Below are 26833 nucleotides of genomic sequence, written 5' to 3'. Positions count from 1 at the left end.
ATGTCAAGAAATTTAACACAGCCCTCCGCCATTTTATATGGCAAGCTAAGAAACCTAGAATCTCTCTAAAGAGATTAACGCTTCCTAAACAAAAAGGTGGAATGGCCCTGCCCGATTTATTCCTGTACAATTTGGCTTTTCTAGGGCGTATCGCGGCAGATTGGATTGCAGAATCAAATAATTTCTCTGTTTACGAACTTGAACAAAGCGTGACAAAGCCGCTCTCGCCAGTATCTCTCCTGCACATTTCCCCCCAACAAATACCTAAACAAATAAAAGACTTGAAGACTATATACGCGGTAATTATAGCTTGGGGAAAAATTGGCTCCCTCAGGTAAATACTCAAATACCAACTTACCAAACTTTCTTAGGGAACCCAGAGTTCCAGGAGGGAACACAAGATCAAAACCTACAACGCTGGCATAATCAAGGATTAACAAGGGTCTCGCAGCGCTTTAAGCAAGAATCAGGCGTCATTAAGTCGTTCAAGGAATTGAAACTGGAATTCAATTTAAAAAAAATCAGGAATTTTTTATGTATCTACAAACCAGGCATTACGCTTGGCAATTAATCAGTAAATACAATTGGAAATGGATGTGGGGCAATTTGGACAATTGGATAATACTAAACAGAACAGGACATTTCTCTATAGCCCCATGGTATAATCTCCTTGTTTCCCACAAAGGAGACGAGAATCTAATGAGAATAGCCCAAAAATGGGTAAACCAGGTCAATGTATATGGCGAATTACAAGTGTCCAGGTCAATTCAATTATCGCTGGAAGCAACTATGGCTGAGACCTGGAGAGAGTCACATTTAAAACTTCTATACCAAACATATTACACACCAGAGAGGTGTTACAGATGGTACAACATGAACTTTAATAAGTGCCCTAAATGCAGCTTACCTGCAGCGGATCTAGTCCATATGATATGGGAATGTCCAAGAATCAGACAATTTTGGCATAAATTAGAATACTGGCTAAACAAAACATTAAAAGTCATCCCCTTCAAAGTAACATTGATCTATATTATCTTTTTAGTTGACAAGAATAATAATTTTACGGACTCTAAAATTGTAAACCTAGTCATCTTAGCAGCCAGAAACTTAATATTCAAAAACTGGAAAAAGCAGGATAGCACCATCAATCACTGAAGTTAAAAATTATCTCAAAAAACAATACCTAATTGAACAGAAAGCTACAGATCTAAACCTAGAAAGGGAAATAAAATTCTTCTTTGACAAATGGGCAAAATTTATCAAGATTTCCTCGCCCGCTGAAATTGAATATCTAATATTCCCCTTCAGAAATACCGATTTAGTATTATTGGGCACATGGTGAGGAGGGGAGAGAGAAGATAATTTTCCTGTAATTTTTTTTTTTTTCTATCCTTGCATGAGAAGTCAGGGTACATGATAATTGCTATGTTTAAATTGGTAGCGATGTACAGTTAATATGAGTGATTGTACTTACTCGTTAGGCTCACTAGTTAAAATTCTTGACAAGGACAGATATTGCTAAGAATTTCTCAAATTTGTTGTTGGGGTACAAGATAGTTAGTTTTGGTTGCTTAAAAGGTAATTAAGTGCAATAATTTTAGAGGTTATATTCATTTCATATGCCAAATATCCATTAATATCCTTGACAAGGATAGATGTAACCCACCAACTCCCCATAGGAGAAGTTGGGGTTTAGGTAAAGTACTATGCGCATTTTTCTTTTTTTTTTTGAATTTTAGTTATTTATTGCACTTTTATTTAGTAACATTTTTAGCTTTATACCTATTTTTTTTTTTTTTTTTTTTTTAAATAAGTTTTTTATTGAGGTTATTGACGGAACAATATCAAATGACCATGTTACATAAACATTCAGAAACATTCTTTCAAACCATGACAATATTTTGGAATTCAAAACTGTACCTTAATTACACATAGGTAAAAACTGTTCATGAGAGAACCCAAAGTAATCTTTCTATATCCATATGCAACAGGCAAAACTGAAACCTCATTTTCTGCTTTATAGTATTTTCCTCTCTTAATAAAAGAAGCCACTTTTGGACTACTGTCTTCTAAAATGATGTCTAGAGGAAATAGAATGATAAGACTAGTCTCTCTAGGATATATGTCTAATTAGAATAACTTTTTCAACTGATTTAAAGAAGGTAGTTAGGGTGTGAAACAATAAGGGTTATTATGAAGTAAAGACATATGGTGCTATTGTGAAAGAACTATGATGGAGATGCGGCATAGGAAAGATAAGCCGCGTAGGTAGCCCTCCTGTAAAAGGAGGTTCTTTATGGTGGTGGTGGGGGGGGAGGTGGTAATGATAGTGAGATGAAGGAAATAAATAGCTTAAGGACTTAGAAGTTTGTTGTGAATGAAAAGGAGGGTAGGCAAACACATATAATAGACAACAGGCGCTTAGTATATTGAGTAGACTGGCTTCAGTATTACAGGGTACATGTATATATTCATAGGAACATAGAAACCACTGGATGTATACCAAAATTACAACTCACATCAAATGCCATGCAGGGCCAGCCTTCATAGGCAGACATGTGAAATGCATAGATGAAAGGCTATATGAAGCAGTATGCAGGCTCTAATGAGGGACAAAAGTTTGAAGCTATCTGTGAGGATTAAGGTATCTAATGGGGAGTACTAGTATTTCCCATCTAATTAATTGGGCTACTTTACATATATATGATGGTCATGTCACCTGTAATGATACAGATGGAGAAGGCTCAGGAGTCTCGGCCGCAAACCCCCAAGCCTTAGGAACATTACAATATGTTATACTGTCCTCTGATATTTTGATTTCAATCCACAGTGTCGATTAGCTATATAGGGTGTGCGAGGGAGTATAAATGGGCATATATGAACTAGAACTATAGGCGGTCAGCTGGATCCTAGCCAACAGCCCTTGTATGAAACCAAGGTATCTATAAACAAGGCTTGGTAAATACAATTGTCTAACACTTTAGGAACAAGACCTCACCTAAAACACCTGTAACCCATCGAGCTAGAATGTTGTAAAAATTGTATAGAACTGTAGCCCTCCTATATTTATACAGGAATGCATTTGTCCCTCTTGTGCATAATCAGTTTGGAAGAGAAGAGACACACTTAATCCGTGGCCTGCTGCTGTCAGCTATTATGCAAAGGGGTAGGGTGAATATAGCTATGGTGCTACAATACAGGCTTACTCAATATATCGTAGCATATATGGCAATAGCCTAACACACAAGGTATCTGCCCACATACTATCCCGCAGAGCTAAAAGTACGTCATGCACACAGGTGCTCACAGCCAACCTTACAGTACTATAAATCAATTAGCTAAATTGACAACACACAAGCTGGCGTTTTTAAGGCATGTATAAAAGTGCATCAATATATCCCACATCACCTGAACTACTAACACTTACATGTGGCTCATTAATACGGTCAGGGGAACAGTGAAAAATAAGCATATTTTAGCATGATGAACTGCAGGGCAGTAAGACAACCGGTTCTTTAGAGGTATAACAATAAAACCTTAAAGGTATAACTATCTGTAAATAAACATAAAAAGCGGTCATTAAGGAGCAGCGGCGGCCTCTATGTTGCACTCATATATATATGTCCGACAGGTATCACAAAAGGAATGTGTCTTTGTGGAAAGTCAGTCCGTTCCGCTCTGTAGGGGAAAGTGTCTCTTTATTTACTGTGACCGGGAGTGTTTCTTCTGTCGCGGGAAGTGTGATAATGGCCGGATTAACCAATGCCTTTGCTAAGGCTAGGGGAAGCATGTTGTGCACATAGTGTCTCAATGTCCATATAGTGCAGACGGAACAAGTCAACCTTTGTGGGCGCAGAACTGACACCAACCCCTGCCTCAAAGTGGACACTGCGCAACAGGCTCTGTGAACCCCAAGACCATTGCGGCGGCTCAAAAGGCAAGTCTACCGGTGAAAGTGAGTAGAGGAGTTTCACCTTGCTAGTGATGTGCCTGGGCTCATTATATGTTACTACCCGGGTATGTGGATAAGTTGTCTGCAGGGTATTCTTTAGCGTAAATTCTGAGGCCACTCTCGGGCCACCACTAAAAGAGGAGGGTTCGGGAGTAGGGTACAGACTTGGATGTTGTCGGGCTATCACTCCCCATCTTTGCGCAGGGCTCTGTGATCTGCTGTGTGACCATTGTCACGTTGTGAATCTTGGCAGCGATTATAGCTAACGAGTGCTTTCCCTCTTGAAAAATTCCACAGTGTTGCAAGATTTGGCCTGTGGCCATAACATTGTAGGTGTCCTCCCTTCTTGAGCCATCACTCCGTTCCTCCGTAGATATTCTACAGGCTGGGGGTAAGCACCGGGGCCCCGCACTACCACCCCCAACCCGTTCTAAAGAAAGAGGCTCAATGAGGTTAGGCTGCCGGGACTGATAGTTGCCATTACTACCAGGAGCTGCGTACAGCATGTCTGCCAAGCTAGCGTGGTGGGTGTCGAGTAAGTGCCTCAGCTCCTCAAGGAAGTGGGACGAGGTCTGCATAATGCAAGCTGGGTAGGGCAACCTTGAGGAGAAGTGGGTTTCCAGCTTCCTCAGAGTTAATTAGACGGTAAGAGGCCTGCGAATAAAATGTAGCGTCCTCAAGATGGCGGTTCTCTCTCCCTGCTCTATACTATTAGAGAGTAGTGGCGGGCTAGTACAGACTCGCCGGGCCCCTAACAGTCCATAACATTAACATACCAGCTCTTGGGTCTATCCATTTCAGTTTTGGTTATAAAAGAGTTACTGTAGAATGTGGAAAAAAACCCTAGATTAGGATCCTGGGCCCGGGAGCTGCACCAGAACACGTCCGACCAGCTCTGCAGTTGGCTCCGCCCCCCCTATGCGCATTTTTCAATCTCATCTTGTGTTTTATGAAGATTGTACCCCTGTCTTCTTTTTTTCTTTGTTTAAGTATGTGTGTTATTTGGAAAAATTAATAAAACAAGTTTAAAAAAAAAAAAAAAAGAAAGCTTTTTAAAAACGTCATGCTCTGTATAAATCATTCAAGAAAAATTTGGGGTTTGAGGTACCTAAACAATATTTTAGATGGAGCTTAATTCATTGGTTGTGATGAAGATGCGCTGTAACTTACTTTTTAATCTAGCCGTGCCCTTCTAATACCCGCGCTTCAGCCACCCACTTCAAAAGTAATTTTTTTTTTTTGGTTAGCCAAAGCAGGAGATGCAAGCGGAGGATCAGCGTTATGTTTACCATAACACAAAGGTAAGTATTTTCGAAAATACGCCTCTTTGTAAACTTTAATGAATTAAAGTGCCCCTGTTTTTAAGATTATTATTTGATACTGTGTGTGTTAAAGTTTACTTTCACTTTAACACACAGTAAGCCTGTTTGATCATTTTTACTCTATATAAACCGTAGTAATTTGTTGTCTGCTTATTGTGTTATCTTATGCTCCTCCACGGTAAAATCTGAGTTTAGTGTTTTAAATTATTTTCTCGGCCATAAAAAATTGGTATGGGGTTTCAGATGCAGGCTACCAACAATACTGCATTGTTTATGTATCCAGGAACAAAAAGGGAAGCCAAATGTTGGGGTGTAAAGTCCCTGTTTTCCCCAAAAACTTTCCCCAGCCAGCTCACCTACATGATCTATTGTATGGAACCCTTAGGCTACAGGTTTTTATACATTTGTAACTGTTTACTGTACACAGACACTTAAAGTGAAGGTAAACTTTGATGAATGAAAGCCCATTTTTAAAAAAATACTATTAAAAACAGGGGCACTTTCATTCATCAAAGTTTACAAAGCAGCCATTTTGATTAAAAACTTTTTTTTTTTCTTTTCACAGCCAGAGCAGCTTCCCCCTCCTGGAAATCCTCTCTTCACACATCAGCAATGACTAATCCGGCTTCCTCCAATCACAGCATGGCCTCAGGCAATGACTACCCTGGGGGGAAAGCCGTGATTGGAGGAAGCCGGATTAGTCATTGCTAACATGTGAAGAGAGGATTTCCAGGAGGGGGAAGCTGCTCTGGCTGTGAAAAGAAAAAAGGTAAGTTTTTAATCAGAATGACTGCTTTGTAAACTTTGATGAATGAAAGGGCCCCTGTTTTTAATAGTATTTTTAAACAACTGGCTTTCATTCACCAAAGTTTACCTTCACTTTAAAGCAACCCTGTCAGTACCCACTGTACAAACTGCTGAGAAAATAATGTTCCTACAGCACAGCCTTAAAGGGCAGCTCAATGCTTAGTCACACAGTCTTAAAAGGGACAGACAAAAACCCACACATTTAAAGTGAATGTATAGTTGAATGCATGAGTGCCCATTTTTTAAAAATACAATTAAAAACAGGGGCACTTTCATTCATTAAACTTTACATTGCAGTGTTCAGTTGTTTTTTCGTTTTGTTTTTTAAATACTTCTTCTTCAGGAAACCCAGACTGCAATCCTCCACCCGCAGCTCCTCTGTACTTAGCACTTCAATGACGAAACCGGCTTCCTCCAATCATGGCGTGGCCTCACGAGATGAACGCTCTGGGGTGCATGCCACGATCGGAGGAAGCCGGTTTCATCATTGCTGAGGTAAGTACAGAGGAGCTGCGGGCGGAGGATCGCGGTCTGTGTTTGCTAAAGAAAAAAGTATTTAAACGCTGCAATGTAAAGTTTAATGAATGAAAGTGCCCTAGTTTTTAATAGTATTTTTAAAAACCGGGCATTCATTCAACTTTACATTCACTTTAAAGGGTCAACTCCCACCACACGCACACAATCTTAAAAGGGACAGATCACAGTAATAGTCACATAGCGCAACCTTAAAGGGACACGAAACACATTTTTCTTTCTTTCATGATATAGAAAGAGCATGCACTTTTAAACAACTTTCTAATTTACTTCTCTTATTTAATTTGTTTTATTCTCTTGATATTCCTTGCTAAAAAGCATATCTAGATACTTAGGCTTAGTAGCTGCTGATTGGTTGTTGCACTTAGAAGCCTCATGTGATTGGCTCACCCATGTGCATTGCTTTTTCTAAAACTAAGGATATCTAAAAAAATGAAGCAAAATAAATAATAGAAGTAAATTGGATTGTTGTTTAAATTTGTAATCTCTTTCTGAATCATGAAAGAAAATTTTTGGCTTTAGTGTCCATTTAAAGGGCAGCTCGGCACCTAACAGTGTTAAAGGGGCAGGCTCACACAACCATTGGTGAGTAAACTCACACCACATGCACAGTCTTAAAGTGAATGTCAACTTAACGCAACTGTCCCACAACATTGGATAGACTTTGCAAAACGAGCATGGGTTTAATTAATCAAATTTCTCATATTTCAGTATTTTTTTTAAATTTTTACCTCTCAGCCGATAAGCACAGCTCTCTCGCCCGCCATTTTGTCTAATTGATTGACAGATGATGATTCTTAAAAGAACTAATCCTTGTTTCCCCCGGGGCCGTGAAGTTTATGCACAGGGGCTGAATGGCGGGAGAGCTGTGCTTAACGTCAGTGCGCTAAAAAGGTAAAAATTGTACGAAATATAACAAATTTGATTAATTAAACCTATGCTCATTTTTGCAAAGTCTATCCAATGCCGTGGGGCAGTTGCGTTAAGTTAACATTTACTTTAAAGGGAGAGATAACAGTATGCAGCCTCACGCAACGGACACAGCCTTAAAGAGATGCTCTGTCCTAAAGGGACAAGGACGCGTGCACTGACACAGCAGACATTTTTAATGGTACAGGTGCACAAACACAGCGCACACAGCCTTAAAGGGACACTGTATCCAAATTTTTTCTTTTGTGATTCAGATAGAGCATGACATTTTTTTTTTTTATAATAATTTTTATTATATGTTTCAACACATTTATACATTTTCATATATTTTCAAAGAGACAAGTAAAAAGAATAACTAAACATTTGAAAACCAGACTTCCCTAGAAAGTCCACAAAATATTAAAATATTATAGATATAAACATAAAGAAAAGAAAAATAAGCTACAAATATCTTATGAGCTATTCTGATCTCTGTTAACTTGATTAATAAATTTCAATCTGTTAACCCTTGATCTCTGAAGTTTTTCTGTTGAAATATTTTTTCTCATCCTTTCTCCTCCTGTGTTGTCCCAATTCAGACAACTACTAACTAAACAAAGCAAATAATAAAAAATAAAAAAAAAAAAGGGGGGGGGAATTTTCCTCATTCTTCCCCTCCCCTACTGTTCGCCTGTGTTTTAACCAGTTACCATATCCCCAGTAGGACCAACTCTGTGTTTTGAAAGGGAAATATAATATATTCTATTTCTGTAGTCGGGAGGGATTTAATAAATGGTGCCCATTTACTAAAGAATTTCTTAGTGTCAGATTCATTATTGATATTCGTGTCACGTTGTTCTAGGATACATTGTTTTTTAAGGTAATTTTTCAGTTCAACTACACTGGGTATTTCTTTCGTTTTCCATTTTTTAAATATTAAATATCTCGCTGCCAAGATAGAGATACTGACATTTAGTTGTTGTTCTTTATAGTTATCGAAGCAGAACACAACCAAGTCTACTGACAACTCCAGAGGAGAGATTTTGAGAGAGGTATTGATCCAGAATTCGAGTTTGCGCCAGAATTGCCTAATCAGAGGGCAGTTAAAAAGCATATGTATAAGATCGGCCGCAGCCAAGGAACATTTAGAAAAGTTTATGTTCTGAAACTTATGACTTTTTTCTGGTGTATAGTGGAATTTGTGTAATAACTTAAGGTGTGCTTCTCTCCATGTCGCTGAGAGGGTGGCCTGTGCCACTTTTTGTATAGATTTTTGGATAAATTTGTGGTCAATGTGTTCCTGAACCAAGATTAGTCTCCAATCTTGAGCAACTTTCTTTAGCGTATGTCTCCTTTCTACAGCTCCTAAAAGATAATAACAGTACGAAATAGACATACGACCCTTCTTAACTAGCGTAAGCCAGTCCTCTAGATCTCCCAATTCCCATTGCCACTCTCCCTCCCTCATTAGCTCCAATGCATAGTGCCTTACTTGTAGAAACGCGAAGAAGTCCTTATTAGAGAGATTAAAACTATGTTTAATTTCTTCAAATGTTTTGATGCATTTGTTCTCTTTATCGATAAATTGTATAATCGTATTTAGTCCAGCTGATTGCCAGTTCTTAAAAATCACGGAGTCTAATCCAACTTGGAATAATGGGTTCCCCATTAGGGGGAGGTGTTTAGAGACCTTACAGTTTAAAGAGAGGAGCTTCCCTATTTTCCACCAGGCCTTTAATGGGTTAAAGATCATCTTGAGTTTCTTAATGCTGAGTGGCAGACCTTTGGGATCGCAATGCAGCAATGCACATGGGAGATATGAGTCGCAGATGCTTTCTAGAGCATGACATTTTAAGCAACTTTCTAATTTACTCCTATTATCAAATTTTCTTCATTCTCTTGGTATCTTTATTTGAACTGCAAGAATGTAAGTTTAGATGCCGGCCCATTTTTGGTGAACAACCTAGGTTGTCCTTGCTGATTGGTGGATAAATTCATCCACCAATAAAAAGTGCTGTCCAGAGTACTGAAACAAACAAAAAACTTAGATGCCTTCTTTTTCAAATAAAGATAGCAAGAGAACAAAGAAAAAATGCTAATAGGAGTAAATTAGAAAGTTGCTTAAAACTGCATGCTCTATCTGAATCACAAAAGAAAAAAAATTTGGGTTCAGTGTCTCTTTAACGGCACAGATCACATCACACTTGCACCGTCTTAAAGGCACGGACATACTCACATAATACACACAGCCTTAAAGCACACCCAAATGTAGTCTTACAAGGACAGAACACAGCATGCACAAACACATACGGTGCACCTACCACACACAGCCTTCAAAGGACATCTCACACCACCCGCACACTGTCTTAATAGTACAGGCACACACACACTACACGCATCCTCAAAGGAACAGATCACACCATGTGCACACAAACTTAAAATGGCTGGCACACTAACACAATACACACAACTTTAAAGCACACCCAAAAACACATGGACCAAAAGCAGCACTCATAAACAGACACATCACACACAACCTTAAAGGGCCATTAAACCCAAAATCTTTCTTTCATGATTCAGATAAAATATACAAATTTTAACAACATTACAATTTACTTCTATTATTTATTTTGCTTCATTTTTTAGATATCCTTATTTGAAGAAAAAGCAATGCACATGGGTGAGCCAATCACATGAGGCTTCTATGTGCAGCAACCAATCAGCAGCTACTGAGCATATCTAGATATGCTTTTCAGCAAAGAATATCAAGAGAATAAAACAAATTAGATAATATAAGTAAATTAGAAAGAAGTTTAAGTTTGCATTCTCTTTCTAAATCATGAAAGAAAAAATTTGTGTTTCATGTCCCTTTAAATAGCTTGTCCCTTTATGCTTGTACATTTAAGACCGTGTGCATGTGGTGTGGATTTTTAAAACTATGTGTGTGTGTGAGTGAGAGAGCCTGTAGCACTGACTTGAGGGATGAGCTGTCCCTTTAAAGCGGTGTTTGATGTGTTTGTTTAAGTTCTGTTTTTGGTCCATGCGTTTTTTAGGTGTGCTTTAAAGTTATGTGTATTGTATGAGTGTGCCAGTCTTAAGTTTTTGTGCACATGGTGTGAGCTGTTCCTTTGAGGATGTGTACACTGTGTGTGTGCCTGTACCATTAAGACAGTTAGTGGTTGGTGTGAGACGTCCCATCTAAGCTGTGTGTGCTAAGTGCACCGTATGTGTTTGTGCATGCTGTGATCTGTCCCTATAAGACTACATTTGGGTATGCTTTAAGGCTATGTGCATTGTGTGAGTGTGTCCATGCCTTTAAGACTGTGCAAGCGTGATGTGATCTGTGCATTTAAAGGGACATTCTAGTCAAAATTTAAATGCACATAGATGTATTACATCTTTGAATAGAAACATATTTGCAATATACATGTACAGTATTGGCAAAGATGCTTCTAGTAAAAGTTATCGCTGTTTTAGTGTTAGAATTTTTCTCTGTGTGTGCATGTGAAGCATAGATTATCACTGGGGCTTGTATCATGTCAGCAATTAACAAATTGAGTAATTACCAGATGGTGCAAGAACCTTAGGCTCTCTGAGCAAGTGCTGTGTTTAAAATGCTGGTGCACGGAGCATACACTTTTGAAACAGCTATAGCTTTTATTAGAAGCATTTTTGCTAATGCATATATATTACAAAATTGCTTCTGTTCAATACCGAAATGCACCCATGTGGTTTCCAATTTTGGCTGGAATATCCCTTTAAGGCTGTGTGCTGTGTTTGTGCACCTGTACCATTAAGACTGTGTGCGTGTGGTGTAAGCTACCCCTTTAAAGGCTGTATGTGTGTCTGTCACTTTAAGACTGAGTGCACCTTTAAGGCTTTGTGTATTTGGGTGTGCTTAAAAGCCTGTGCATGGTGTGAGATGTTCCTTTAAGGCTGTGTGTATGTTGGGCAAGTTGTCTTTTAAAGGCTGTGAGTGTATACATGTGTCCCTGTCCCTTTAAGACAGTGTGTGGATGTATACTGTTATTGCTCCCTTTAAAACTGTGCGTGTGGTGTGAATTTACCTCCTAAAGGTTGTGTGTGCCTGTCCCTTTAAGACTGTGCGAACAAGTTCCAAGCTGCCCTTTAAAGTTGCACTGTGTGAACATTACTGTGATCTGTCCCTTTAAGACTGTGTGTGTGTGTGTGTGTGTGGACTGTGGTGGGAGTTGTTCCGTTAGAGGCTGTGAGTGATGTGTGTGTTCGCACATGCCCCTGTCCCATTCAGATAGAGCGTCCCTTTAAGTCTGAGTGTGTTGCGTGCAGATGCATAATGTTATTGCTCCCTTTAAGACTGTGTGTATGGTGTGAGTTACCCAATAAAGATTTGTGCTTGCCCCTTTAAGAATGTGTGAGCAGGTTCCATGCCGCCCTTTAAGGTTAAAACACAGAAAAAAAAAGTGGCACAGCTAACGCTGCTATCTCCAAATTACTCTAATGTAAATAAACAGTCCTAGATTGTAGGAGTTATACATAATATATATTTATTAACTATTATAAAAATACAATGATAAAACTGAGATAATGTTATTAGGACACTGGTGTCTAAAAATTATATTCAATAAAAACAAAATATTATGATAAAATCAAGGAATGGATAATGCAATTATCCTATTCTCTTGGATAAATTGGTGCGTACTATGTTATCCCACTGGATCAATATAGTATAATGTCCTGGCAATACAAATATCAATATTCCCACAATAAGTGTCTATTTATTCAAATGTGGCATTAGATATTGAGCATATGACGTGTATTACTCACGTAGTGGATCACTATCCTCCATTGATGTTCTTGGTCGGCGAATACTTTCCTTTTATTCGTTCTTGGTTACATGTGTTAGAGTTGCTGCAAATTTGCAGGTGGTGAGTCAGGTGCAGCTGGTGGGGTGTCCTGGTCAAGTATCTTTACTTTTTTACAGAACCTCCGTTACAACCAGCTTCAGTGTGCAATCCAGTCTCAGGTATTCTACGCGTTTCGGCTTGTCAGCATAAAGACTCTTTATGGGAGTAATAGTTTTTTGGGTAGGCCTGATTTCCAAATTATCTCTCCTGGATTGATATATCACTTGTTGCTTTAACTCTATGCCCTTTAATGGGACAGTATACACTAATTTTCATATAACTGCATGTAATAGACACTACTATAAAGAATAAGATGCACAGATACTGATATAAAAATCTAGTATAAAACTGTTTAAAAACTTACTTAGAAGCTCTCAGTTTAGCTCTGTTAAAAAGGTAGCTGGAAAGCCCACTGCAAGTGGGAAATAAGACACTCCCCCCTCTTTTGCATATGAAAATACCCTTTACACAGGAGCAAGATGGAGTAGGTAGCTGACAGTATTCTTATAAAACTTTGGGGCTTGGTTAGGAGTCTGAAAATCAGAGCAATGTTATTTAAAAATAAGCAAAACTATACAATTTAAAAAAAAAAAAAAAACTGTATGGGCTAGATAAATAGATCATCAACAAAACATTTCTGCAAAGAAAAAATGAGTGTATAATGGCCCTTTAAGGTTGCGCTGTGTGAACATTGGTTATCTGTACCTTTAGAACTGTGTGCGTGTGGTGGGAGTTGTCCCTTTAAAGTGAGTGACGTGTGTGTGCATGCATGTGTCCCTGTCCCTTTAAGGTTGTGTGTGTGTTGTGTGCAGATGCATAATGTTATCGCTCCCTTTAAGACTGTATGTGTGGTGTGAGTTACCCAATAAAGGTTGTGTGTACTTGCCCATTTAAGACTATGTGTGCAGGTACCAAGCTACCCTTTAAGGCTGTGCTGTGTGACAATTACTGTGATCTGTCCCTTTAAGAGTGTGTGTGTGTGGTGCAAGTTGTGTGTGCATGCGTGCTCCTATCCCTTTAAGACAGAGCATCTCATTACGGCTGTGTGAGGATGCATACTGTGATCTGTACCTTTAAGATTGTGTGCGTGTGGTGGGAGTTGACCCTTTAAATGCTGTTTGGGTTTTTGCCTGTCTCTTTAAGACTGTGTGACTATTGAGCAGCTGCCCTTTAAAGGGCCACTAAACCCAAAATCTTTCTTTCATGATTCAGATAGAGAATAGAAATTTAAACATTACAATTTACTTCCATTATTTATTTTGCTTCATTTTTTAAATATCCTTAGTTGAAGAAAAAGCAATGCGCATGGTGAGCCAATCACTCAAGGCTTCTATGTGCAGCAACCAATCAGCAGCTAGTGAGCATATCTAGATATGCTTTTCATCAAAGAATATCAAGAGAATAAAACAAATTAGATAATATAAGTACATTAGAAAGATGCTTAAAATTGCATTCTCTTTCTGAATCATAAAAGAAAAAATGTGGGTGGCATGTCCCTTTAAGGCTGTGCTGTAGGAACATTATTTTCTCAGCAGTTTGTACAGTAGGTACTGACAGGGTTGCTGCGTACGTACGGTAAACAGTTACAACAATTGTATAAAAACCTGTAGGCTACGCTCAGCTGGCTGCGTGTTTCATAACAATAGATCATGTGGGTGAGCAGAGCCGACAGGGGAAAGTCTATGGGGAAAACAGGGACTTTACAACCCAACATTTGTCTCCCCTTTTACGCCGCAGTATTGTTAATAAACCTCATCTGAGTAATGCTGAGTATGGCCGAGAAAATCATTTAGGTTAGAACGCTAAACTCATTACCTACTCTCATTTCATTTCTTGTCAACAGCTACTAAACTGTGCTGATGCTTTACAAATAAATATATCATGATAGAGGAGTTTAGGTTTAAGCCAGTGAAGAATAAAGCACCAATAAATATTTATAACAGCATTTCATAAACCTAGATTTTTGTCTTCTAGTAGTGTCTTCACTTCCACAATTCCGTGTCATGGAAATTTGCAAATTAACTAACAAAACTTTGAGGTCCTCTCATTTTATACCGATATATTCACTAATAGCAAAAACATTATCAGAATGACGTCACCTGGTATCCCTCCGCCAGTGATACGCCCCTTCTTGCTACAGATCTATGGCTGAGGTAAGTGTATGTATTAGCTGTCTGGGCTGTCCCACTCGACATTCGGGGGGTGTATTTTCCATTGATTACAGCAGGGGCTTAAGGGCGTGCACGCTTAAAAATAAATAAAAAATGTAATATTATTGTGATTGTCACAGGACTAGACGCAAATACAGTTTATTTGCGCACTTCCTCGAGAAACCTTACAGACGCTGCAAATTATGCGTGTGATTAGATACAACATATATCGATAGGGACACTCAACTCAAGTACATTCATTTAATGGACCTGCTTCTGTAAAGAGTGGGGGACATTTTACATGTTTTTATGTGAGCTTGTCCTCTAATAAAGTAATGGAAGTATCAGCCAGTGACAGTCGCTGGTTGTACTGTACTAGACATACACTAATTGCTTTAAAATCAACAGTTTAATCATACCTTTTTTATGCAGATGTTTTTGTTGTTGTTGGACATACATGCTGTATATTTCCTCCATTCACTTTGGTGTCAGCTGTTCACGGTCTGTTTGAGACAGCTGGTACATTTAGTATAATGTCTGTTTCTTTATTTGTGAGGTATGGCTGTATTTAAAGGGACATACAACAAGTTGGGATAGAGACAAAATATAATAATATGTACTTAAATTACTTTACCTGCAAATTTATACTGCAGTGCCTCGCCATTAAAGTGAAGGTAAAGTTTTTAAGATTTGAACACCTTGATGCATCCAGTAATAACAGAATAAGTTGATCACTAAGTTTATTTGAATATAATTTAGCTTTTTTAATATTTTTTTATGAAAGTAATCTCTGTACCGTTTTCATGTAAACTCCTCCCCACCTCTATTTCCGGATTTTAAAGGCTCTTACGTATAGAGCGGTCCCACCCGCTGTATACGCATCTCGAAAGCGCGTGCATGACTATCATAAGTATTGCGCATGCGCAAATCGACGCTTTCTATTACTAATGCACGTGCGATAATCTATGATCTCTCCAACCAATGCGCAATTGCGCATACTTTAATTGCGGTTTGCAACATAGCATGGAAGGAATAACTAGACTGTATTCTTTCAGTGCTATGTTGTGCGGTCGAGTGAGCGGCATCATTTTTTATGCGTCACCAGATCCCAACTGCAAATAATATACATAAATAATAATGTCCGTAACAAACCAATGTGACGTAATGTGGGCGGTACGGCTTAAATCTATTACGCCTGCGAGAAATGGGGGCGCGCTTAGAGATCAAGATAGTGAATTACACAGTTGCGCATGCGCTGTCTAAATAGGAGGGCGGGTGACGTAGGCAGACGGCCGCATAACGGCCAGAATTTCAATAGGTTGTTGGGAGAAAGTGATCGTAAAATTAAAAAGAAAAAAAAACAGGATGATTTTAAAAAACTCAGAAAATATATATTTCAGACGGCGATAACTTTATTTCAAGCTGCATTCAGAGAAGATGATGAATAAAACTTATGTTATTTTGGGAGAGAGAATTGAATAAAAGTTAGACATACAGTTAACTTAAAGGGACAGTCAACACCAGAATTTTTGTTGTTTAAAAAGAAAGATAATCCCTTTTACCCATTCCCCAGTTTTGCATAACCAACACAGTTATAATAATACATGTTTTACCTCTGTAATTATCTTGTATCTAAGCCTTTGCTTGACTGCCCCCTTATTTCAGTTCTTTTGACAGACATGCAGTTTAGCCAATCAGTGCTCACTCCTAGGTCACTTTACGTGCATGAGCTCAATGTTATCTATATGAAACATGTGAACTAATGCCCTCTAGTGGTCAAAATGTATTCAGATTAGAGGCAGTCTTCAAGGTCTAAGAAATTAGCATATGAACCTCCTAGGTTTAGCTTTCAACTAAGAATACCAAGAGAACAAAGCAAAATTGGTGATAAAAGTAAATTGGGAAGTTGTTTAAAATTGCATGCCCTATTTAAATCATGAAAGTTTTTTTGGACTTGACTGTCCCGTTAACCTTCACTTTAACCCTTTCTTATAATTTCTGAATTGTAAAGCTTAAACTCTCCCCACACAATTCCTTTTATGGCTGTATCTATATCAATGGTTGCTTTTGGTAGAATACAAAAGTGAATAGGGATTATCTGCTGGAGCATGCCTAGAAGCTGTGAGCACATTGAAATACAATGCTTGTGTCTAAACACTGATAAAAGAGGTGGGGGGTGGAGTTGTCTGCTCCAGGCAGCTTAGCTATGTCATTCATTTTGCTTATTTTTGAAAATGATTTTAAAATACTTGCCAGCAATTTTTAAACAATTTTTTCAAGCAAACTATTTTTAATTCATTTGCCCTTTAGGATATGCACAGATCTCAACCTGTTTTATGTCCCTTTAAAGGGACAGTAAACATTTTGTGATTTTAATATGTCTAGTTATGCATAATAACTAAACAACTTTAAAATATAGTTTCATTATTTCCTTTGTCTTTTTTTTCATGTAATTTAGCTCTGGAAATTGTGGCTTTTCTTTTTATTTCATGGCTGAGAAAGCACACTGCAGACTCTCAATGCCAACCCTGGTAAATACCTGTCCCTAACTGGATTTAACACATGACCACTGCAACACAATGCAGTTTATACTAACATAATAACTGTGGCTATCCTTGTTAGCTGCAGGCTGAAGCCCATATTGGCTCATCCAAGTAAGGCAAGTCATGGTTGGAGTTTGGTTATTGAAATAAATTGCAGGAAACAAGGTTTTAAAAATGTTTAGACTTGGCTGCTGAGTTATTCTATAACAAGACAACAATGTAATCACAAGGTGTTTACTGCCCGGCAATAATTATTTAAATCCCTTAGCATTAAAAAGACAGTAAAGTTAAAGGGACAATCCAGCCAAAATTAGAATCCACATGGATGCATTTCAGTTTTCAATATAAGCATTTTTGTAATATAGATGCATTAGCAAAAAATGCTTCTAATAAAAGCTATAGCTGTTTCAAAAGTGTATTTAAGTATGCACCGTGCACCAGCATTTTAAATACAGCACTTGCTCAGAGAGCCTAAGTTGCTTGTACCATCTGGTAATGATTTGTTAATTGCTGACATGATACAAGCCCCACTTGCTCTCTGAGCAGCTACAGTATTTAAAATTCTGGTTCACTAAGAATATCCAGCTATGCTTCACATGCATGTGCAGAGAAAAATGTTAACACTTAAACAGTGATAACTTTTACTAGAAGCATGTTTGCTAATTCATGTATATTGCAAATATGTTTCTGATCAAAGATGTTATTCATCTATGTGCACTTAAATTTTGACTGGAATGTCCCTTTAACCCCTTACCGACCAAGGACATGTCAGGCATGTCCTACAAAAAGTGTCAGTTAGGGACCAAGGATGAAATTGAGGACAATTGGGTATACAATGGCACTACTGAGGCTGGGCCCCCTAAAATTAAATATTTCTCAGGCGAAACTATGCTACGCCAATGATCTAAAGTGCAAATCGGGGAGAGGTGCTGTACAGCAATTTTAATGTAACAGACTAATGAGGGAAGAGCCCCCAAAGGCTGCACTAGTAGCACTCAAAGCTAGGACTAAAAAATGGAGAAACTGGAAAGGTTAAAATATAACTTTTATTAAGGTTATGTTAAAAGTATGGGACCCAGTGTGTGAACATATAAAAACAACTAATGATCCATTGCCTGGATTCCTGTTAATCAATAAGTATTGCCTATGATAAATGTTAAATCCAACGAGGAATCCACACTGTACGGGTATTGTCTAGAGTAAAGACATAGTATTCTATCACTTGTAAGATAAAGTTACATTGATATTGTAGCCTAATTCAGAGAAAAGAAGCTATACTAGATATTCAGTACATTAGGTTTAATGTACCAGGTTTAATATAAGTCTAGTACCGCAATATGTACTCCTGTGTTCAACAGATGTGTATGGTTCCCATTATCATCTTCATCCAGTTGAATATGAGTATAGAGTTATAGGAAAACCTGCTATACTGATGGATTGGATATTGTGTAGTGCTTCAACACGTAAATATACGTTTTTGTGTATCACTTTAACTTGAAGGTAACAGTGAAATTGTCGGCACATGTGTGTTCTCTTGTTTTATAGTCACAAAGGATTTAGGTCACCACCATATTTCTTATTTGCCGGTATTAGTAATAGTGTTAAGTTAGAGTATAAATACACCTTATAAATTCTTATGCCTCTGGTTCTGCAGTGGCTGCCATATCATTCTATATATGTTTGACACTAATTTAGAGCAAATTTATTTATGATTGTAGGTAACTGTAATCAGCCCTTGCTCTAATATTGGCGTTTGCTGCCCCTGCTTTCACTAATACTGGATCTGCAGGCACTATCAATGTGTATACTCTCTTCTGTTTGAATGGTTTAGTGCAGTGCGCTCTTATAGTGTGTATGTGAGAGAGCTTGGGAGCTAGGTGGAAATATCCGGTTAGCCCCTCTATGCAAATATTGTGGAACAACACTGTGCTTCCTTCTCTATTGGACACGCTGCTAGAGCTTACCAGTTATGTTTATAATTGTAGGTAACCGTATTATGTTATTATATAAGCGTATGCTACCCCAGCTTCCACAGATACTATCTATGTATACACTGATTCTATTAAGACTGCTTTCTACTCCTGTAGTGTATGTGTGAGAGAGCTTGGGAGCTGGGTTTCTGTTGCCGGGTTAATCCTGCTGTGCAGGTACTGAGAAACAACCCTGGAGGACTTCCGTTGAGGGAGGAGTTTTGCAGTTTACCTGCATGCCGGTGTAGTGAGAGGACGCCGCATCATCAGCTCCCCACTCTTCGCCACTTACCTGGGAAAGCTTGCTGAGGTGTTCAAGTGTGGCACTCTGCAGGGTTACGACCTGCACGAGAGTTTGAAGTCTTGAGAAGCCATTCCGGCTTGCGACTGCATTTCAGTGCACTTTTAATTTTCCCTACAAGAAGGGATAACCGAGAGTATCAGAGGTGGCCGAAAAAGGACCTGCTTTGAATGGCTAACTGGTCACGCATCGGTCTCCTTCAGGCATAGTCAGTAGTGCGGGCAAGAGTGTCAAGAGGAAATTTCCAGAGCCGGGGCTCGGGCGTGTTTTTGGACGCTTACTGGTAAATATCAGAGGTAAGCTTATGTCGCTGCCCCTTAAGACTCCAGGCTTGTCTGAATGAAATATTAACAGGTGTCTGGCTGTTTATTTCTGGTCGGAGGATTGGGTCCACAGCCTCCATAGGTTAAACTTCCCTGCGGGTCTTGAATGCCCAGTGGGTTCAGCTGTTGGAAGGGGCAAGTTATTTGCTCAGTATCGATAGAGCGGCATTATATTAAAGTCCTAAGCATAAAAGGCTGGCTCAAACACAACAGATATGACATCTTGAGGGAGATCCGCAGTTGACAAGGGAGCGGTGCAGTTTACCGGTTCAGCGGCACAGTGAGAGGACGCCAACCCTTCTTTTCTTGTTTTTTTTCCTGCCTTCTCTTATCCTGGGATAAAGAGTCATAACAGCTGGGAGCTCCCAAGAGGGCAGGATCGACTGGAGTTAGTGCCGTTGTGAAACCTACACAGATAAGTGAACTCACTTGGTCTGCTTCCGTTACTTGCAGGAGGTGACTCCGGATAAATTGGTTTATAAAATGTTAAGGATGCCCTGCACCACCAGCTGCTAAAAGTTTCATCAGTGGGTTGGTGTCTCCATAAGATTAAGGTACAATCGTAACTTGTCTATTGCAGTCCTGCTGTTAGCGGACTTTGTAAAGCGAGACATTATCTAGCCAGGTGTTGAAGCAGATAAAGCCCCTGAAGCTTGCTAATAACTTACTGCTATTTAGTGGTAAACAGGTTGGCACTTGGGGGACAAAGAAAAAAATAAAGGGAAAAAAAGAGGCAGACTTTGTTTTGAGCTATATATGATTGGCGGCAGCCTTATTAGAGTCTCATAACAGTGCTATCTGGGTTATTCAGATTTAATTAAAGCTGCTAGGGAAAGACGCTTTGCTACACATGAGAAGTGGTTGTGTTTCTTTAGCTGTTGATATGCTGAACTCTGGATACATATGTCTTTTGAATTTTATGTTATAGGTTTAACATCTTTCTTTGCTACATTAAGAATTGTAACAGCTTTTCTATGGTTTAAAAATGCTAACTAAATTGAAGGGAATGTATTTTTGTTATGTATAGAGATTTTCTGGCTGAGCAGTATAATATCTACCTTTTGACTATTGTTTTTGTAAGATTTAAATCAAATATTGAACAAAACCTACAGGGAGTGCAGAATTATTAGGCAAGTTGTATTTTTGAGGATTAATTTTATTATTGAACAACAACCATGTTCTCAATGAACCCAAAAAACTCATTAATATCAAAGCTGAATAGTTTTGGAAGTAGTTTTTAGTTTGTTTTTAGTTATAGCTATTTTAGGGGGATATCTGTGTGTGCAGGTGACTATTACTGTGCATAATTATTAGGCAACTTAACAAAAAACAAATATATACCCATTTCAATTATTTATTTTTACCAGTGAAACCAATATAACATCTCAACATTCACAAATATACATTTCTGACATTCAAAAACAAAACAAAAACAAATCAGTGACCAATATAGCCACCTTTCTTTGCAAGGAGATTCAAAAGCCTGCCATCCATGGATTCTGTCAGTGTTTTGATCTGTTCACCATCAACATTGCGTGCAGCAGCAACCAAAGCCTCCCAGACACTGTTCAGAGAGGTGTACTGTTTTCCCTCCTTGTAAATTTCACATTTGATGATGGACCACAGGTTCTCAATGGGGTTCAGATCAGGTGAACAAGGAGGCCATGTCATTAGATTTTCTTCTTTTATACCCTTTCTTGCCAGCCACGCTGTGGAGTACTTGGACGCGTGTGATGGAGCATTGTCCTGCATGAAAATCATGTTTTTCTTGAAGGATGCAGACTTCTTCCTGTACCACTGCTTGAAGAAGGTGTCTTCCAGAAACTGGCAGTAGGACTGGGAGTTGAGCTTGACTCCATCCTCAACCCGAAAAGGCCCCACAAGCTCATCTTTGATGATACCAGCCCAAACCAGTACTCCACCTCCACCTTGCTGGCGTCTGAGTCGGACTGGAGCTCTCTGCCCTTTACCAATCCAGCCACGGGCCCATCCATCTGGCCCATCAAGACTCACTCTCATTTCATCAGTCCATAAAACCTTAGAAAAATCAGTCTTGAGATATTTCTTGGCCCAGTCTTGACGTTTCAGCTTGTGTGTCTTGTTCAGTGGTGGTCGTCTTTCAGCCTTTCTTACCTTGGCCATGTCTCTGAGTATTGCACACCTTGTGCTTTTGGGCACTCCAGTGATGTTGCAGCTCTGAAATATGGCCAAACTGGTGGCAAGTGGCATCTTGGCAGCTGCACGCTTGACTTTTCTCAGTTCATGGGCAGTTATTTTGCGCCTTGGTTTTTCCACACGCTTCTTGCGACCCTGTTGACTATTTTGAATGAAACGCTTGATTGTTCGATGATCACGCTTCAGAAGCTTTGCAATTTTAAGAGTGCTGCATCCCTCTGCAAGATATCTCACTATTTTTGACTTTTCTGAGCCTGTCAAGTCCTTCTTTTGACCCATTTTGCCAAAGGAAAGGAAGTTGCCTAATAATTATGCACACCTGATATAGGGTGTTGATGTCATTAGACCACACCCCTTCTCATTACAGAGATGCACATCACCTAATATGCTTAATTGGTAGTAGGCTTTCGAGCCTATACAGCTTGGAGTAAGACAACATGCATAAAGAGGATGATGTGGTCAAAATACTAATTTGCCTAATAATTCTGCACTCCCTGTAGAGAGGTTAGCTAATCTGCAAAGATTAAAGGTAATATATTCTTTCTTTTTTTTTCTTTTCTTCTCCTCTTTTGTCCTTTTCTTTTTGTTTGCTATAACATGACTGAAGTGTAGTTAAAATGTTTGATATCATGTTTGTGCTTTCCAGATAGTTAGAGGACTACTTATTAAACTCTTAGATAGAATTGTCAATCTTAGGGAGTGATAAGAATTAGAGTTTTCGTGTTACGTTATTGTGGGTAAAGATCAGACCACGATTATACTTACCCTATGTATGTTTTTGTTTTTTTTAGAGGATTGTCACTTATGTACAAGTTGAGCCTGATATATTACAGGGGTATATACTATAATACACAAGTGTAACAATTACCAAGGGGGTGTACACTACAGAGACCATTCTGGTATAATAGCGGGTATTTACTAGTTCTATTTGCAGAGGCTTATTTCATGTTCTATTAATTTTCACTTAGATCACCCCCTTTTTTTATGTACATAAGGTACTTGTAGTGGCATATAATTTTGCCATAGTTTTTTGTAGGAGCACAGGAGTGTGTGCTTGGTTATATAAGTATATTATTTCTATGCTAGTTTCTCATATTCCTAGGTGCATACTCCTAATAAGAATTGAGAATATCACATAGGAGGGGTTGGGTCCCCTCCCCATTTTTTTTTTTTTCTCACGTGAGTTGGTTGTGTGCTTACTTTTTCACTTAAAAATGTATGGATACATTTATAACACAGGGGAAACCCTCCTCACCTAAAATGCCAATTAAAGCTAAAGATAAAAGAGCTAAAGTGCCCGATCCTAGTTTAGATACCACGGTAGAGACGATGGCCAATGTGGTTGACACCCAGTCTTTGATTTCACAACTATCTGAATTATGTACGCCCCAATTTGACATGATCAAAAAGGAGTTGGGCTTAATTTCTTCGGAGATTTCTGTTTTGTCAGCAGAGGTAAGGCAGTTTTGCAGAATGCAAGAGGCAGAAAGCAGGATTTCTGATTTGGAAGATCAAGTTAGTGCCCAAGGAAGTATAATAGCCCAACAAGATTCCAAAATTATCAACTTACAAGGGCGGCTAGATGATCTTGAAGATCGGGCAAGACGAAATAACATCAGAATTGTGGGTCTCCCTGAGTCTGCGGAATTTGAAGATCTATTAAAGTTTACTTCTCTATTATTGCCGCAGAGGCTGGGCGTCCCACAGTCGATGTTACCTATCATGATTGAGAGAGCCCATAGAATTGGTCCTAAGAAATCCTCTGTTGAAGGGCAGGGTAGGAATAGAATGTGTATTTGTAAAGTACTAAATTTTCAGGACAAAATTGAAATAATGAAATTGTTTAAAAAAACAAAAAGATTCACTTATATTCGGTAATAGTAAAGTCTTACTGTTTCAGGACTTTTCAGCTGAAACCGCGCTGAGAAGGAGGACAATGGCACCTTACTGTACTCAAATCATAAACAATGGAATAAATGCGCAGATGCTTTATCCAGCTAAAATAATAGTTGAGTACAGTAGGACTAATCTGGTCTTCTCAGAGACGGGTGAGGTGAAAAAATTTCTTAAAGACAAATGAGATTTATGTTATTGCCTTATATTCAAGAAAGTTTTTTTAGTCAGATTGCAATATAACTTGCTATATCTGATTCTCCAGTGGGTTTTAATCGCACTATTAGTTAAGCTATCCTGGCTGATTCTTACATTTCAAGATATGATTAAGGATTTGCTGTCATTATGTTGTAAGATAAGGTTGTACCCCTTCTTTCCTTTTAGCCCTCCCCTCCTTTTTCTTTTTAATTTATTTTAAATGGTACCGGTGTGTACTATTTTCCTCAGGGAGATATGGAAGAAGATTGCTGCCCTGAGGTTGATGATCTTAGCAGATCTAACTAAGATCCATTTTGGTTCCCACAGAGCTTCTGAAGGTAGTGCAAGAGAAATCTTCAGTGTGGAGAACGGTGTCATGCTACAAGCAGCATTGAGGTATGTTCAGTCTTTTATTTCTGAGGAGACTTGTTATATCTGAATATAAGGAAACTAATTGTTCTATGTGTTTAGAAGCCATTGTGGAACCCCCTCTTACTTTGTGTACCTCTTGTACTGAAAGGGCCTTACAATGTAAAAAGCATATTTTAGGTAAAGAAAGTGTGCCTAAGGATGATTCTCAATCTGAAGAGAATCAGGATATGCCATCTAATTCTCCCCAAGTGTCACAATCTTTAACGCCCACACAAGCGGCGCCAAGTACTTCAAGTGCGTCTAATTCTTTTACTCTGAAGGATATGGCTGCAGTTATGTCAACTACCCTTACAGAGGTATTATCTAAGTTACCAGTGTTACAGGGTAAACGCAGTAGGTCAGGTATTAATGTGAATACTGAATCCTCTGATGCTTTGTTGGCTATTTCCGATGTACCCTCACAGGGCTCTGAGTTGGAGGTCAGGGAATTGTCTGAGGGAGAACTTTCAAACCCTGGAAGTATGTTACCTCAGACAGATTCGGACGTCATGTCCTTTAAATTTAAGCTTGAACACCTCCGCCTGTTACTTTGGGAGGTTTTAGCGACTCTGGATGATTGTGACCCTATTGTGATACCACCAGAAAAATTGTGTAAAATCGACAAATATCTAGAGGTACCTACTTACACTGATGTTTTTCCGGTTCCTAAAAGAATTTCGGAAATTATAAAAAAGGAATTGGATCGACCGGGTATAACGTTCTCACCTCCTACTAATTTCAAGAAAATGTATCCCATATCAGACACCATTCGGGACTCTTGGCAGTCGGTCCCTAAGGTGGAGGGAGCTATTTCTACCCTGGCTAAGCGTACAACTATACCTATTGAAGACAGTTGTGCTTTTAAAGACCCTATGGATAAGAAGTTAGAGGGTCTTCTAAAGAAATTATTTATTCATCAGGGTTTTCTTTTACAACCAACAGCTTGCATTGTTCCAGTTACTACTGCAGCAGCTTTTTGGTTTGATGCTCTAGAAGAGTCTCTGAAGGTTGAGACCCCTTTAGAAGACATTTTGGATAGAATTAAGGCTCTCAAGCTAGCTAATTCTTTTATTACAGATGCCGTCTTTCAAATTGCTAAATTGGCATCGAAAAATGCAGGATTTGCCATTTTAGCGCGTAGAGCATTATGGTTAAAATCATGGTCTGCTGATGTGTCATTAAAATCTAAGCTTTTAGCTATTCCTTTCAAGGGTAAGACCCTATTCAGGCCTGAGTTGAAGGAAATCATTTCTGACATTACTGGAGGTAAAGGTCACGCCCTACCTCAGGTTAAGATGAGAGGTAGACAAAATAATTTTCATTCCTTTCGAAATTTTAAAGGAGTACCCTCTGCTTCCTCTTCCTCCACAAAGCAGGAAGGGAATTTTGCTCAGTTGAAGTCCGTCTGGAGACCCAACCAGGCTTGGAACAAAGGTAAACAACCCAAGAAGCACGCTGCTGCTACAAAGACAGCATGAAGGGACGGCCCCCGATCCGGGACCGGATATAGTAGGGGGCAGGCTTTCTTTGCCCAGGCTTGGGCAAGAGATGTTCAGGACCCCTGGGCATTGGAAATCGTGACCCACAGGTATCAACTGGAATTCAAGGATTTTTTTCCCAAGAGGGAGATTTCTTCTTTCACGATTGTCTGTAGACCAGATAAAAAGAGAGGCGTTCTTACGTTGTGTAAAAGACCTCTCTACTATGGGTGTAATTCATCCCATTCCAAGACTGGAACAGGGGCAGGGGTTTTATTCAAATCTTTTCGTGGTTCCCAAAAAGAGGGAACTTTCAGACCCATTTTAGATCTCAAATGTCTAAACAAGTTTCAAGATGGGGACTATCCGAACAATTTTACCAATGATCCAGGAGGGTCAATATATGACTACCGTGGACTTGAAGGATGCATACCTTCATATACCTATTCACAAGGATCATCATCCGTTCCTAAGGTTTGCCTTCCTGGACAAACATTTTCAGTTCGTGGTTCTTCCCTTCAGGTTGGCCACAGCACCCAGGATCTTCACAAAGGTTCTAGGGTCCCTTCTGGCGGTTCTCAGACCAAGGGGCATAGCAGTGGCGCCTTATCTGGATGATATTTTGATTCAGGCATCTACTTATCATCTGATGAAATCTCATACAGACACAGTGTTGTCCTTTCTGAGAACTCACGGTTGGAAGGTGAACCTAGAAAAGAGTTCACTAGTTCCACCGACAAGGGTTCCCTTCTTGGGAACTCTGATAGACTCTGTAGAAATGAAAATATTTCTGACGGAGATCAGAAAATCAAAAATTCTAAATACTTGCCGAGCCCTTCAGTCTATTCCTCGGCCATCATTGGCTCAGTGTATGGAGGTAATTGGATTAATGGTAGCGGCAATGGACATCATTCCGTTTGCTCGTTTTCATCTCAGACCACTGCAGCTGTGCATGCTCGGACAGTGGAATGGGGACTATGC

The 26833-nt window shown here is 39.1% G+C and overlaps 1 protein-coding gene and 1 long non-coding RNA gene across 3 annotated transcripts in view; one reads left to right on the top strand and one right to left on the bottom strand.

Moving 5' to 3' along the window:
* Nucleotides 1–15079, bottom strand: part of LOC128645377 (uncharacterized) — a 50253-nt gene extending 35174 nt beyond the window's left edge. The window contains exon 1 of the long non-coding RNA XR_008400108.1: nucleotides 14980–15079. This is a non-coding gene — a long non-coding RNA (uncharacterized LOC128645377). The remainder of the gene's footprint in view (nucleotides 1–14979) is intronic.
* The window catches only part of WDSUB1 (WD repeat, sterile alpha motif and U-box domain containing 1), a 309582-nt gene continuing 297121 nt past the window's right edge, over nucleotides 14373–26833 (top strand). The window contains exon 1 of one of the 2 annotated variants that reach the window (XM_053698334.1): nucleotides 14373–14563. The gene's annotated coding sequence lies outside the window, so the exon portion shown is untranslated. The remainder of the gene's footprint in view (nucleotides 14564–26833) is intronic. The other variant, XM_053698333.1, reaches the window with a different exon arrangement.

Source organism: Bombina bombina, chromosome 1 (assembly GCF_027579735.1).
Source record: "Bombina bombina isolate aBomBom1 chromosome 1, aBomBom1.pri, whole genome shotgun sequence".
Classification (NCBI taxonomy): domain Eukaryota; kingdom Metazoa; phylum Chordata; class Amphibia; order Anura; family Bombinatoridae; genus Bombina; species Bombina bombina.
The sequence above is the reverse complement of the archived record's forward strand: the minus strand, read 5'-3'. Positions and strand labels throughout refer to the sequence as shown.